The sequence below is a fragment of the Musca domestica genome, unplaced genomic scaffold, assembly GCF_030504385.1.
Source record: "Musca domestica strain aabys unplaced genomic scaffold, Musca_domestica.polishedcontigs.V.1.1 2, whole genome shotgun sequence".
In the NCBI taxonomy this organism is placed as follows: domain Eukaryota; kingdom Metazoa; phylum Arthropoda; class Insecta; order Diptera; family Muscidae; genus Musca; species Musca domestica.
The window spans coordinates 45,182,133-45,198,557 of record NW_026712249.1 but is presented as its reverse complement, the minus strand read 5'-3'; the positions used below and the strand labels follow the sequence as shown (position 1 = coordinate 45,198,557).

General features: G+C 34.4%; 1 protein-coding gene across 1 annotated transcript in view; it reads left to right on the top strand.

The window, feature by feature from the left end:
* The window catches only part of LOC101895602 (zwei Ig domain protein zig-8), a 692,613-nt gene that overhangs the window by 13,639 nt on the left and 662,549 nt on the right, over positions 1–16,425 (top strand). The gene's annotated exons all lie outside the window — the stretch shown is intronic.

The window sequence follows — 16,425 nt, the reverse complement described above, 5'->3', positions numbered from 1 at the left end:
AATGCAACACTTTTAAAGTAAAAGTTAAACGGCTTTATTGAAAAGTTAATGGTATGTAAATTTTCTCATAGATTTCAATAAAAGTGTCATGGAGAGCTAGAGCTTTGAAAGACAACAGAAAAAAAAAAACAGAAAGTAAGGCAAATGATACATTCTGGCTTAAATAGTTGTGAAGGGAGGATTGAAATTTCAAAAAAGTTTAATTTTTGTTTGCGGCTGCCATTAGGGAAGGCAGAAATATTTTGGATTAAATTAGTTACACTGAAATGATTTTAGGTTTTAGTGTCATATTGTGTATGGAAGGCATATTAAGTTTGTAATTCCGTTCGTAAAGACCTACAAAGTATATATATTCTTGATCAGCATAAAATTCTTTGTCGATTTAGCGTCACCCGTCTGTTCGTCTATGGAAATCACTCTAACTTCCGAACGAAATGAAGTAGGTTGATAAAATTTTACTCAAGTGTATATTATGTCTGCAGGTCTTTTGGTATTGAATATGGGCTATGTAGGTCCCCATATAACGGTACCTCCCGATTTTTGGTATTTTGATGATTTTAGCGACATTGTTCACCGAAAATGTTTCACATTTGGTAGTTGAAGTTCTTAAGGGATATTTCAACCTATGCCAGAAAATTGTCAATGTAGGTCCAGATCTTCGTATAGCCCCTAAATATCATGTACCTCCCAATATTCGGTATTTTGATGATTTTAGATACATTATTTACCGGAATTGTTTCCAATTTCGTATAAAAAGTTCCTGATGGGTACTTTAGTCCATGATAGAAAATTTTTTATGGAGGTCCAGATCCTCATATAGCCCTAATATAAGGGTACCTCCCCAAATTCAGAATTTTATGTTCCTAATGGGCACTTCATTCTATGACAGAAAATTGTCTATTAAGATCCAGGCCTTCGTATAGCCCCCATATAACGGCACCTCCCTTTATTTGGTATTTTGCTGATTTCAGCGACATTATTCCCCGAAATTGTTTTAAATTTCATATTTGATGTTCCTAATGGGTATTTCAGTCCACAACAGAAAATTGTCTATGCAGGTCCAGGTCTTCGTATAGCCTCCATATAACGGCACCTTCCTATATTCGGTATTTTGCTGATTTCAGCGATATTATTCACCGAAATTGTTTTAAATTTCATATTTGAAGTTCCTATGGGTACTTGAATCTATGATAGAAAATTGCTTATGCAGGTCCAGGACTTCGTACAGCCCCCATATATTGGTACCTTCATATATTCGCTATTTTTGATAATTTTAGATACATTATTCACCGGAATTGTTTCAAATTTCGTATTTCAAGTTCCTAATGGGTAATCCAAGCTATGACAGAAAATTATCTTAGCAGGACCAGGTCTTCGTATAGCCCCCATATATTGGTTACTCCCTATATTCGTTATTTTAATGATGTTAGAAACATTGTAAACCGGAGTTGTTTCAAAGTTCGTAATTAAAGTTCTTTATAGGTACTACTGCGTGTGACAGAAAGTAGCTATACAGGTCCACGCCTTCGTACAGCCCCCATATATATTTTAGTGGAGGTGTTTCAAATTTTGTATTTGGAGTTCCTAATAGGTACTAAAGTCTATGACAGAAAATTGTCTATATAGGCCCAGGTCTTAGTATAGCCCCCATATAACGGTATCTCCGCATATTCGGTATTTTGCTAATTTCAGCGACATTATTCACCGGAATTGTTTCAAATTTTATTTGAAGTTCCTAATATGTACTACAGTTTGTCTATTCGGATCCAGGTCTTCGTATAGCCCCTAAATATCGGTAGCTCCCTATATTCGATATTTTTAAAAATTTGCATAAATTTCATATTTGCAATTCATGATCCTGTGACAACGGAATCTATGGCTAAAGAGGGTAAATATCATTAAATATTTACCAAAACGTGCCTCATCGATTTATCGATTTTAGACCTCAGGTCTCTCTGGACCAAATTCGTTTCAGGACATTTGGAGTCGATCTACCGATGTCCGTCCGTCTGTCTGTCTGGCTTGTTGGTGCCCACAATAACTCTCGAAGGGAGTCTCCGATTTGGTCCAAACTTGGTACATCGTAATATTATTGTCAAACTTAGATCGAGTTCGGAGATAGGCAATATTGATCCACTCTTTCGGGCACCTCCCCTACAAAATGTCAAAATTGTCTAAGAAAATAATTTACAACACTGAAAGAGAAAGGATAATCCGATATTCCTTCATCTTTGCAAATCCTAGTATTAGCATCAGTGCCATATCAGGTATTTTCACACCTGACAATATCGGCCTAATCCATAAAGTACCTCCCCCACTAAGGTCAACATTTTGAATAATTATAACTCTTATAAAATGTGATGTAAGAGTCCGATTGTCTTTTACTTACACACATCACAATATTTTTATTAACCCAATATCTGATGGGAAGATGGAATATATCGGTCCACTCCTTCTGGTACCTCCCCCACAAAGGGTCAAAATTTTGAATATTCATGAAGGTCATAAAACCTTGGCACATCTCAATATTTCCATCAAAATAATATATGTTATAAAGATGGTAGAGGTCGGACCATTCCTTCTGGCATCTGCCCCATAAAGTGTCAACATTTCAAATAACCATTCCGATTTTAAAATCCGAAATAAGCATCCGGTTCCCTTCGAATTACACACATCACAATATTTTTATGAACCCATTTACTGATGTGAAGATGGGATATCGGTTCACTCCTTCTGACACCACCCCCACAAGGGGTTAAAATTTTGAATATCCATGAAGCTCATAAAACGTGACATTAATATCCGATTCCAGTCAGACATAGTACATCTCAATATTTCCATCAACAAAAGATATGTTATAAGGATGAGATAGAGATCGGACCATTTCTTCTGGTTGAATATTTTGAAACAAACGCTTAAGGAAGGCGAAATAAGCATCCACTCTCGGAATAAGGTAGGATCTGTTGTGAAGAGATATATATAGCTGCGAACCCCTTCTGGTACTTAACCCACAAAGGGTCACAATTTTCAAAATTTTCATCTGTCATAAATTGCGAAAAAAGTCGATGATTCTTTGAAAACTAGCTATACCTAAACATTTCTCTTAACCACAAATCTGATATGAATATGTAATTTATCTAAATTTATGATTTCGCATAAAATTGCATATAGATTTTCGATTTCCTTCAAATTTTAAGTCGCTCACATGCGTAATATGCACTGCACAACAATGATATTTGATACCGAACATCAGATACAGCTCGAAAATACCTCTGCCAGATATTGAGATCGGTTCAGATATTTATGTACCTTCCATATACATCTTCATTCAATTTTACGATTATTGTCCACCATACATGTAATATCAGCCCAAATTGGGTAATTTTTTTTTTCGAATTCAACCGAATTTTTCCATTTGGTGAGACTCGATCCGGTATTTCTTTTGCTTCAGTAAATCTTTCTTAATGCAATGTTTTTTGTTAATAGAGGTACAAAAGCTTTGTTGAAAATCGATTTAGACTTGGATACGGTTCCCAAATTATGACTACTCTAAAACCAGGATACGCATTTAAATAAGTTTCATAGTTGGTATTTCTTCACTTTACATAAATTCCTAACATAGACTTTTTATGTTACGTGACCTTTATCATATAATCGGCCCCGCCCGACTTTTGAGCTTTCCTTACTATTTTTTTGTTATGTTAAGTTCACCTTAATTTTTCTAAACATATCCCTTTGAAATATATTGCTCCGCTCTAATACTTTTCTCAAAAAATTTGTTGTTTCAGAAATAAAATGTCTCATCTTGTGAAGAGTTCTAGCTACAAGAAGTCATCATTTCCAGTTAAGAAACATATTTTGAAATTGAAATGGACAATTTCTTTGAAATGTTCTTGTTTTCCATAACTAATGTTGATTCTGAGTATTTATTTGCCCCATTTGCCTCTCATAATGGATACCGGGAATTGATGAAATGAAAATGCAGCATAAGTATCAGTTTTCATTAAAAGCATTTCAAGCCAAGAGAATTTATTTCAACACTAAGTGTAGCCTACGGTGTCTGAATAAGTCTTCAATTACTTATTCTTATAAACTTTTTCGGGGTAAATATAAGTCAATCTCTTAGGCAAGTTAAAATAACCAGTCGGTTTTGCCGGCAGCTTTATAACCTCAGAAAATGTTCGATTATTTAAATATATTTTGAGTTTTGTTATGATTATTTAAATTGATCCTCTGTGGATAAGTTTCCGAAGAAATGGGCCAATATCGTCCATTTCGTATCGGACCAAAGTAGATATTATATAAATATGGCTACGTGCCAGATTTGGACTATATTGTTTACTTCCTTCACTTTATATGACATATGTGATAATTTTTAGTAAATTTTAAAATTTGCGCCATGTACCAGATGTAGTCGACCAAAGTATTCCGTTTTTATACTTCATCTAATACATTTAAAAATATTGGTATGGGCAAAAATTACAAGAAAATCGTATATTTATATCCAATTTTATGTGAAATCATAAATTCCATGTTCATCTTAGGTTTTTGGATGAGAGTAATATTTAGATATATCAAGTTGTAAATAATAAAAGTATTGAAAATTGTGATCCTTTGTGGGTGAGGTACCAGAAGGGCTTCGCAGATGTATATCACCTTAATAGAGCTGGTGTTATCAAAAATGTTTGTACATATGAAATTTAAAGAGAGTTGGATGCTTATTTCGGATTCAATAATCGTTTTGGTTATTTTAAACTTTGACCCTTTGTGAGGAAGCACCAGAAGAAATGGTCCGACCTCTACAATCTTTATGACAGATCTTGTGTTGATAGAAATATTGAGATGTGTCAAGTCCGAATGGAATCGGATGTTAATTTCGGGTTTTATGAGCTTCATGGATGTTCAAAATGTTGAACCTTTATGGCGAAGTTACGAGAAGGAGTGGATAGATATATCCCATCTTTACAGCAGACCTTGTGTTAGTATATATAACAGAATGTTTAAAGTATCAAGAGACCCGGGCGCTTATTTCGGATTTTATAAACGTTCTGGTTATTTAAAACTTTGACCCTTTGTGGGGGATGTACCAGAAGGAATGGTCCGATCTCTACCGTTTTTACAACAAACAGACGCGTTTTATGAGCTTAATGGATATTCAAAATTTCGACCTGTTGTGAGGGAGGTACCAGGATGAGTGGACCGATATATTTCATCATAACACCAGGCCTTGGGTTCATAAAAATATTGTGTGTGAATTTTGAAGACAATCTGACTCTTACATCACATTTTAGAAGAGTTGTAATTATTCAAAATGTTGACCTTTTGTGGGGGAGGTACTTGATGGAGTGAGCCGATATTGTCCATTTTCGCACCTGACCTAGCATCGACGCAAATATTAGGATTTGCAAAGTTTGAGAAAAATCGGATTATCGTTTCCATTTTTGTGCAGAAAATATATTTATTTTTAAATTTCGACCTTTTGTGGGGAAGGTACCAAAAGGAGTGGACCGATATTGCCCATCTCCGAATTCGATCTAAGTTTGACAAAAATATTACGATGTACCAAGTTTGGACCGAATCGGATACTCCCTATTGTGCACACCAGCCAGACCGACGAACAACGCTCGATCGACTCCAAATGTCCTGAATGGAAATATCAAATGATATATACCTCTCTAGTCATATGGCTGAGGGTATAAATCTTTTACTGCTCCGAAATACTTTCTCTTTTGTGAACATTTCAGACGCTAGATCGACTCCAAATGTCCTGAAACGTATTTGATCCAAAGAGACCTAGGGTCTAAAACCGTAATTTCCATGAGGCGGGTTTTGGCCGTATCAAATGATATATACCATATGGCTAATGGTATAATATGGTGAGTAGGTTATTTGATTGGGATGGATACGAAAATGACCTCATGTCAGTCAAAAGGTCATTGACCCCATGTCAATAGATCATTGAGTTCATGTCATACGATAATTGATCCAATGTCAAGAAGTCATTGACGCCATTTCAAAAGGTATTAACCATTAACCATTATTAACCATTTCAAAAGGTATTAACCGCAGGACCGTATTTCCCATGTCAACGGGCCATGGACCCCATGTCAATCTCAATTTATGATTGAATTCAAACTTAATTTCGATATGGATGTACACACCAAATGCTTTCTAAAAACACCTGTCCACATACTCTCTCTCTCTCTCTCTCTCTCTTTCAACTAAGTCTTTGAAAAGGAAACCATTGCCCAAAAATTCATCAACATTGTGTTTGTAGTCGATTCGCGCTGAGTAGACAGTTCGGAGACGTTGCTTGATTTTGTTGCCGTTGAGGCGCTGTCACTGCTCTGACTTTTGTTTACCCTGGCCATGCCGTTGGTGTATAGTGTCGCTTTGAATGACGCTTGACCGGCTAGTCAGGCAAATAAGCGAGATGAAACTTCTCACAAATCATTTGATTGTTTCAAGGACGAACCTTATTGAAATTGGTGACTATTGGTTCAAATTTAGATATAGCTCTCATTATTAGAGTTGTGCCAATCTTGTTCGATCGAAAGAACTAGATTTCTATCTAGGTCCGTGGACTCCGGTTGTTTGTATGAAAACTCTACGTATGAGTGAAATATATGAAATCACTCATACGTTTAAGAATTGGTGGACTGAACTACGTTTCTCACGCTGTGAAATTGTCCTTTAATTAGATTGCCTTGCTTGATAAATATAAACAGATTGAATGTTATTTCTTGGAATATCGTAATTATTTTCTTTTTTTATAATATTCATATTATTAAAGAATTGCTGCAGTGTTGTGACTAAATGAATTGAATAAAAATATTTCACATATGTCTCAATTTTATTAATAGATATTTAATTCCACTTTACCATGTCTAGTCATAAATAATCAACGATGGATAATTGATTATTTTTATATTAAATATGTTAGAACAATACAGGACATTTTGTGGATATGACATTCTATTATCAACGACATATAAACATTAGAGAGAGATAAAATTTTCCTAAACAAAAGGATATAATTTATTCGATATTTAATATTATTTAAGTATATTTCATTTCAAGCCATATATATCATTTATAACCACAATATGGCATTTCATTAAAGTTCTTCACAAAAAAAGGTGAAGAAAATAACATCCTTCCAACGCTTCAAAACCTAATATGCTACAAAGTGAAAAACTGTGTTTGAGATGAAAATGTCCTAAATAAAATTTTATGTTTTTTGTTTTTATTTATTTTTTCTTTTTTTCACTTCTTATTTGCAAATCTCATAACCATTATTGTTATCAAGGATTTGTGCAGACATGAACATGATGATGTTTCCGAATTTTATTTTTTTTTTTTGGGCTTAACTGAAACCAAAATACGAAACCAAACAAATATTCTTAATTGATTGCATCCATTTATTTCAAGTCTGGCGGTATTCTTTTAAGCTCTTCTCTTTACCATTTGCAAAAAGAGCTACAAACAAATTTCTGTGAGGCCGTCTGGTTGTGTTCGAATTGCCATGCGGCGGTATGCCATTTTAATGTGCCATTGAACTTTGAAGTGATTTCTTGAGAAATAGTACAGTTTTTTCTTGTTAATAAAAGAGATAATGTTTTCTTTTTTGTGGCAACATAGCAACATATTTTATAGATATTAAAGATGTTTAAATTATGTTAAAATCTATGGCGAACAAAATTAATACGTCTGGGTTTCAGAGGGGAAGACGAATTTTGAGAGAAGGAGTGATTTGGATTTAAAAAAAGTTCAAAAGTATGTATACCCTCAGCCAGTGTTCCATTGTTAAAATATTTTTTGACATCTGTTATAATTTTTCAAATTGTTGAAACTCTATTGAGCAGGATCCGAAGGTATGGACCAAAATTGTCCATTTCGTATCGGACTTAAATGAATATGATATAAATATAGCGGCGTGTCAGAGTTGGACAATATTGGTTACTTCCTTAACTTTATACGAGATATATGATAATTTTTAGAAAATGTTAAAATGTGCGTAAAATACCAGACATAGACTTCTTGACTTGCATAGACTTGCTTCATCTAACACAGATAAAAATATTGGTATGCAAAATTACAAAAAAAAAAAAAAAATCGAACATTTATATCCAATTTTAAGCAAAATCATAAATTCCATATTAATACCAGGTTTCTGGTTAGATACAGCAGGTTGTGAACAATCGCTGAGTTGTCTCGCAAGTTATGGCAGATAAAAGTATTGAAAAATGTGACCTTTTGTGTGGAGGTACCAGTAGGGGTTGTGTTAGCAAAAATGTTTGTATGTGTTAAATTCGAAGACAGTTGGATGCTTTCTTTGAGCGTTTTGTTTTTCAAATCTTGAAATATATGTGGGGAAGGAACCAGAAGAAATGTTCCGATCCTTATCATCTTTATAACATATCTTGTGTTGATGGAAATATTTAGATGTACCAAGTCCGAATGGAATCGGATATTAAATTCACATTTTTTTTTTCAAAATTTTGACGCTTTGTGGGGAAGGTACCAGAAGAAATGGTCTGATTTGTGTTGATGGAAATATTGAGATGTACTAAGTCTGAATGGAATCAGATGTTACTTCCGTGTTTCATGAGCTTCATGGGTATTCAAAGTCCTGGTCCTTTGTGGGAGAGGTACTAGAATGAGTGGACCGATATCAGATTCTATAATCGTTTTGGTTATTCAAAACTTTGACCCTTTGTGGGGAAGGTACCAGAAGGAATGGATTGATCTCTACTATCTTTATAACCGATCTTGTGCTAATAGAAATATTGAGATGTGCCAAGTTTGAATGGAATCGGATATTAATTCCGCGTTTTATGAGCTTCATGGATATTAAACATTTTGACCCTTTGTGGAGAAGGTACCAGAAGGAGTGGATATATCCTTTTTCACACCAGACCTTGGGTTAATAAAATTATTGTGATGTGTGTAATTTTGAGATAGTCGGACTCTTACATCACATTTTATGAGAGTTATAATTATTCAAAATTTTTACCTTTGGGTGAGGAACTTGATCGAGTGGAAGGATATTGTCAACTTACGCACCTGACCTAGCAAAGATGCTAATGTTAGGATTTGCGGTGGAGAAAAATCGGATTGCCCTTTCTCTTTCTGTTCAGTAAATTATTTTCTTTGAAAATTTTGACATCTTATGTGGGAGTAACCAGAACGAGTGTCCCGATATTTCCCGTCTCCGAACTTGAACTAAGTTTAACAATATAATGATGTAACAAGTTTGGACCGAATCGGTGTTATCTGGTGGTCTCTCGAAGATACTCCCGCAAGCACCAGCCAGCCAGCCAGTCTGACTGACGGACGGACATCGCTAGATCGACTCCAAATGTCCTGAGACGGATTGGTCTAAAGAGCCCTAGGGTCTAAAATCGTTATTTCGATGAGGCACGTTTTGGCCGTATCAAATCATATATACCCTCTCTAGTCACGTGGCCATAATAATCCGATATCCGTTTATTTGTCGGGATTGTACACATAATTACTGTTGATGGGAATATCCGATTTATTCCAAACAGAGAACATCGTTACATTGATTTCAAATTTAAATAAGGTCTGAAAATTAAAAAAAATTGGAAAAAAAATTATACAACATGGAGAAGGAGGCGAGACCCACAGTTACTTTTGAGGATCTTCATGGAATCACTTTCTGAGTCGATTTATGCATGTTAGTCCGTCTGTCCATGTGTTCTTGTGAACAAAATGCTTGTCGCATTTATTATCCGATTGATATGAAATTTCTCAAAGAATATTTGTTTGGCCCAAGGATGAACCCTACTGTAATTGGTGAGGACCGGTTAAAAATTAAATATAGCTGTCTTATATATCTTTAACCGATTTCGGGTACGTTGTGCACCAAATGGCCAATATCAGTTTCAATTTTGACACATCCGACAAGGTTCAGTCTATAAGTAAGTACATTAAATTTGGAGAAATTTGGCTCAGACATAGCTACAGCTCCCATATTTCTGTTTTATCCCATTTGGTGTTTTAAGCCCCTCACATGTGTAACATACACTCCACAAAAATGATATTTGGTACAAGATAACTTATTTAGCTTAAAAATACCTATGTCACCTTTTTATAGAGATCGGATCAGATTATACCCTATATATAGCTTTGTACAGGTTTTTTGTGCCCCAAATATCTAATGTCAGTTCAAAAAATCTGAATTTTGACACTTCCGACCGAATTCAATCTAGAAGCAAGTACATTCAATTTTGTTGAAAATTTGTTTAGATATAGCTATAGCTCCCATATATATGTTTCATCTGATTTGGTGTTAAAGTCCCTCATATGCGTAATATCCCCGTCACAAGAATAATATTTGGTACCAGATATCAGATTAAATCCAGAAATAAGTGCCTAGAATTTTGTCAAGATCGGTTCGGATTTGGATATTTCTCCCACATATATCTTTATCGAATTTCAAGTTTTTTGTGCACCAAATGTCTAATATCAGCCCAAATGGACTGAATTTTGCCACTTCCGATGGAATACAGCCCAGAAGCAAGTACTTCAAATTTTTGTGAAAATCGGTTGAGATATAGCTATAGCTCTCATATATATGTTTCATCCGATTTGGCGTTTAAGTTCCTCACATGCGTACTATACACTCCACAAGATTACAATTTGGCACCAGATATCAGATACAGACCAGAAATACATCTGCCAAATTATAACAAGATCGGTTCAGATTTGCATATAGCTCCCATATATATCTTCTAGAGATTTCGGGTTAATTGTTTACCAAATAACAAATATTGGTCCGAATGAACTGAATCTTGGCAATTTCGGCTGGATTCATTCGTGAAACAAGTAACTCAAATTTAGAGAAAATCAGTTCAGGTAAAGCTATAGCTCCCATATATACGTTTTATCCGATTTGGGGTTTTAAGTTCCTAACATGCGTAATCTGATGCTAGGTATCAGATATTATTGTTGTGGAAATAATATTTGATACCTATCATCAGATTCTGTTCGATATACCTCTGTCAAATTTTATCGAGATCTGTTCTGATTTTTATATACCTTCTTCTTCTGATTTTACGGTTATTGCTCACCATAATGTCAGCCCAAATTGAATAGTATTGCTCCAATAAATATTTTTTAATATAATCCTTATCGAAGTCTTATCATGCACTATACAGCAATGTTATTTGGTTCATAGTTGGTATGATTTACTTAACATAAGTTCCCAATATTAACTTTTTTGTTACGGGAGCTCTACGAAATACGCATAGTGGCGTAGGGTATCATATAGTCAGCCCCGCCCGACTTTTGACCTTTTCTTATTGTTTTTTTTTTTAATAATTACTTGCATACCAATGTGATCCATTATAATTATCAATGTTCTCATTACTGTCAATTTTCTTCTCATTATTCCCTATCAAGTTCAATGACAATCTGAACATAATATGACCAGACTGTGACCATATTGGTTATCTGAAGCAACCAATTTGACCACAGACTAAAAATTAAAAATTTATTTAAATTGCACGGCTTGTTGACTTGACATTTTTCAACTTTTTGTTGGCTGGTCGCCATGAAAAAGTTTCATCAAAACTTAGAAGAAAACATATTCTCGTATTTCTTGCGGCCAAAGACTCTAAACTTAGTTTGCAGCGACATTGTAATTGTTCGCAGAATTTTTTCTTCTTTTTTACTTTTAACTTTTTCATTTCAAATATTATCTTACGCCTTGGGGCATTGCACTTAACAAATGGAAATCTGCAAATTTACAATGATACGTAAATATTTGTGAAATGCTCGCACAATGTAGGACTTCATTTAATATTTCTGCTCTCATCTGTTTTTTACGGTGAAAAAAAAAATTATTACAAAATATTTTTATTTATTTAAGTAGAAATTCGGCAGACTATTTTCGAAATATTAATTCCAAAGAAATGTGTGTGCTTTTAGTGGGAAGATGAAGACGAAATATCGTTGAAGCATATCAGCCAGCAAGCCATTCTATTGTTGTTTTATTTTTGTGTTTGGAAATATTTCCGATTTTAAGAAATAAGGCATTATCTTATGCCTTGGGGATATTTCACTTTGCTAAAATAAGTTGATAATTTATTTTGGTACATTTTCAGCTAATATTGGCATTCGATAAAAATTTTAATTTTTAATTTTTTAAAATTATAATCTTAGATGTGGGTATTTTTCGGACTTGTGTGTTGTTGTTTAAATATCGACTACCAAATAAAGCTAACCGGTGGTATGTTCATTGCATAATTCCTGAAATGAAGTCAGTAAATAGCATTGTGAAACAAATACAGGGCGAGATACAAAACCGCAAGAAAGTCAAACGCCATAATTTTTACATTTTTTCTTACATTTTATTAAATGAAAGCAAAAAATGTCGGAAATAGGATCAAATTTTAGAATATAAAGAAATCACACTATCACGCTTGAATGCCATCACTTATAACTTTTTCAGGTAATTTCTCACCAAAGTGCTTTTGTATACTTATGAACAATATAATGAGCTGTCACTGGAATAATTTTTATAGCTATCGGACGAGTGGCTTAGAAATGACAGCAGTCTGAATTTGGTTTCAATTTTTTTCGTCTCACCCATAGTTCTAAGTCTTGGTATAGTCCACATACAACTGTACCTCCTGATATTTGGTATTTCGATGATTTATGTCTTTTTTTTTAACTGGAAATGTTTCAAATTTGGAATTTAAAGATGAGTACAACATCCTGTGACATAAAATTTGCTCATATAGGTCCAGGTCTTCGTATAGCACCCATATAAGTGTAATTCTCAATATTCGCTTTTTTTGGAAATTGCAATTTCTACCAAATATCGTGCTTTTTTTAAGTTCTCGAAATAGGCATGCAAATGTTGTTGATTTTTTTTTCTTTCGCCTTCAAGGTCTGCTCGTAGAAAGTTCTTAGGTACATATTTGTATTGTGTTTTTCCTTGAATTTTGAACAGTTTGAGGTTTAGCTCCCAGTCGTTTAATCTACCGATAGATAAGATTTTTAAACCAACATCGGCATCTGATGCACCAAAAAGTCACATGCCGAAGAAGCTAGAAGAAGATGACACATGGAAGCCGGTTACAGGGTGTCTTAGGCAATCTGATACAAGCTCCGTTATATCACTAAGTACGTCTGATCTAGGAATAACGGTAGGCATAATGACTTACCAATGCAGTATTACATATCTGACCTCAAGGTAGGACAACAGTATTCAGACTACTGTAGACTGTGCGAAGATGAAGAAGTATTCTAAATTTCTCACAGGGTAATATATTTTATATATTAGGCGCGCAACAGGAAAGCATCGATGCACTCTTTTTATACCCTCCACCATAGTATGGAGGGTATATTATGTTTGTCATTCTGTTTGTAACACCTCATTTTGAACCCGACAAAGTAATATATTCTTGATCAGCATAACATTCTATGTCGATTTAGCGATGGCCGTCCGTCTGTGGAAATCACTCTAGCTTCCGAACGAAATGAAGAAAATCGTTAAAATTTTACTCAAATGTATATGATGTCCGCAGGACTATTGCTATTGAAAATGGGCCATGTAGGTCCACGTTTTGGTATAGCCCCAATATAACGGTATTCGCGGGAATTGTTTAAGATTTGGTATTTGAATTTCGTAATAGTTGTCTGTGCAGGCCCACTTCTTCGAATAGTCCCCATATAACGGTACCTCCCGATATTAGGTATTTTAATGATTTTCTCGACATTATTTAGGGGAATTGTTTCAAATTTGGTATTTGAAGTTCGTGATAAATAGTACAGCCTATGATAGAAAATTGTTTGTGCAGATCCACGTCTTCGTATAGCCCCCATATAACGGTACCTCCCGATATTCGGTATTTTGATGATTTTAACGACAATATTCACTTGAATTGTTTCAAATTTGGTATTTGGAAATCGTAATGTGTACTACAGCCTATGACAGAAAGTGTCTGTGCAGGTCCACATTTTGGTATAGCGCCCATATAACGGTACCCCCCGATATTCGGTATTTTGGTGATTTAAGCGACATTATTCCCCGGAAATGTTTCAAATTTGGTATTTGAAGTTCGTAATGGATACTACAGCCTAAGACAGAAAATAGTTTGTACAGGTGTACGTCTTCGCATAGCTCCCATACAACGGTACCTCCCAAAATTCGGGATTTTGATGATTTTAGCAACATTATTCACCTATTTTTGCTAGTTTCGCATTTGAATATTGCAATGGCTTATGACAAAAGTTTCCTATGCCGGTCCACGTCGTCGTATATTTGTTATTTTGAAGAATTTAACAGAATTTTTAGTTTTTCTTATTTTGAAATTTCCAAATTCGTTCCAAATGGTTGAGGGTATTCAAAGTTTGGCCTGGCCGAACTTACAGCTTTTTTACTTGTTGTAAATTTTAAATAACTTTGACATATATGAAATCAGTAAGGAAAGACTAAGGGCGGGCGTGGCCGATCATATGATACCCTACATCATTATGCATATTAATTATGCTGTGCCGAAATACATGCTAATTGGAACACAATGTACATGAAATCTAATGCAGATTTACAGGGTGAGATGAAAAGAAAACTGCAACCAACTTCAGACTGCTGTCATATAAAAAATACATTAACAGATGGGTGGAAATGCCCAAATCAACTTAGAATGTGATTCTAAGGAAATCATCAAAAGGGACTATGGGTCTATCCTGTTTCCTTTTGCATTTTACAAATAAAAGCACCAAGGCATAATAACCTCTATACAAGTGTGGTGTAGGGTATAAATACGACTTGGGAGTCCAGGTGATTAAACAGCCATGGATAGCCCTGGATAGCCATAGATTAAACCCTATATTTTTATCCAATTTCCCTAATTTTTTTCATACCTGATATATTTTTAAATCAAATTCTTTTTTTTTATCAAAGTCTATGTTTTTATTTCTTCCTCTTTCTTTACCCATACTTTAATTGTAAGTATTTAAGTTATTTGCAATTCTTAAAACCTCTTCCTAAGTAGCCTATTCTAAGACTTAAGTATTAACCATGCATAGCAATAGCATTTGATGCAGACAGTTTACCTTTTCCACAAAGAACCACATTCATTTCAAACAAGGCACAAAAAAGGAAAGTCTTTACATTATATAAAAGAAAAAACATTTGTATGCTCATTCTGTTTGATGTTAAAATGCAGACATTAGATCTTTTGATACTTGTACTCATTTGAAAAAAAGCGAAAAAAAAGAAACAACAAAAATAACAAATACTGTGGCATATAACTGGGCGCCATCTATTCATTTGTGAAGAATCCATGTTATGTGTCAAAAGCCTCAAGTGCAACATTATTGGAGGTAACCACATCGACAAACATGTGTGCGTGTGTGTGTATGTTCGTTCAGACCTCTACTAATATGGTCAGCAAAACAGCAATAAACGTAAGAGAAGAAGAAGAACATGCTACCATTGTGTTGTTGGTTTGGCCTCTAATATAGGCGTTAACGCCCATACCCCTAGGCGCATTAAAACATATGCTGGTAAAAAACTCACACAGCCAAACACTCTCACCAAGTTCTAGTTTTGTCAAAGCCAAAATAGGAGTATTTCCTTCAATTACTCATAATGGTTGGCTAAATGCAATTTAGACTGTAATAAGCCTCAGATATTGTTATTCGGTATGTGTGTGTGTGTGTCTGCATGTTTACATAAAAAAGTAAAGAAGCAAGAAAAAAAGTAAAACAAACAAACGAATTATCATGGCATATCTCAAGGCGTTAATATGAAATTGCAAAAAAATAAAGCATACCCTCTAGGCTAAGGCATATGCAGAGATTTCTTCGAAATATATTAAAATAAATGAAATATATTAAAATGATTCAATTTGTTTTTGTTCGCATACGATTTAATGATCTCTTTGTGTTGGCCTCTGTATGGTATATTTTGGAAAGCTTTGCGAGGGAAAATAATTTTACATAAATATTCTCTTTTTTTTAAAGATGTTCTCTTTAATAATAACAACATTACAGCACAGTAAAAAATTTGTCTGTTTTGTTTTGGTATATTCCCGGAAAATCTTTTGTTTGTTTGGTATATACCATGAATGTACAGATAATTTGTATGTTTATATAAATTTTATAAAGCAGACTTTATTTTGATTTACAAGAAGACTGCAGAACATATCATTACCAGGAAGACCAGTTTCGTCTAATGAGCCGCTTTTTCTCAAGTCGTAAGGAGTCGTATCATTTTTATACCCTCCCTCTACTATTCTATGGTGGGTATATTAACTTTGTAATTTCGTTTGTAATTCCTCAAAATACTAACCCACAAAGTATATATATGTATTCTGGATCATCGTCCGTCTGTCTGTTGTATCACGCTATCATTCCAACAAATTGGGATAGAAGGCTAAAATTTTA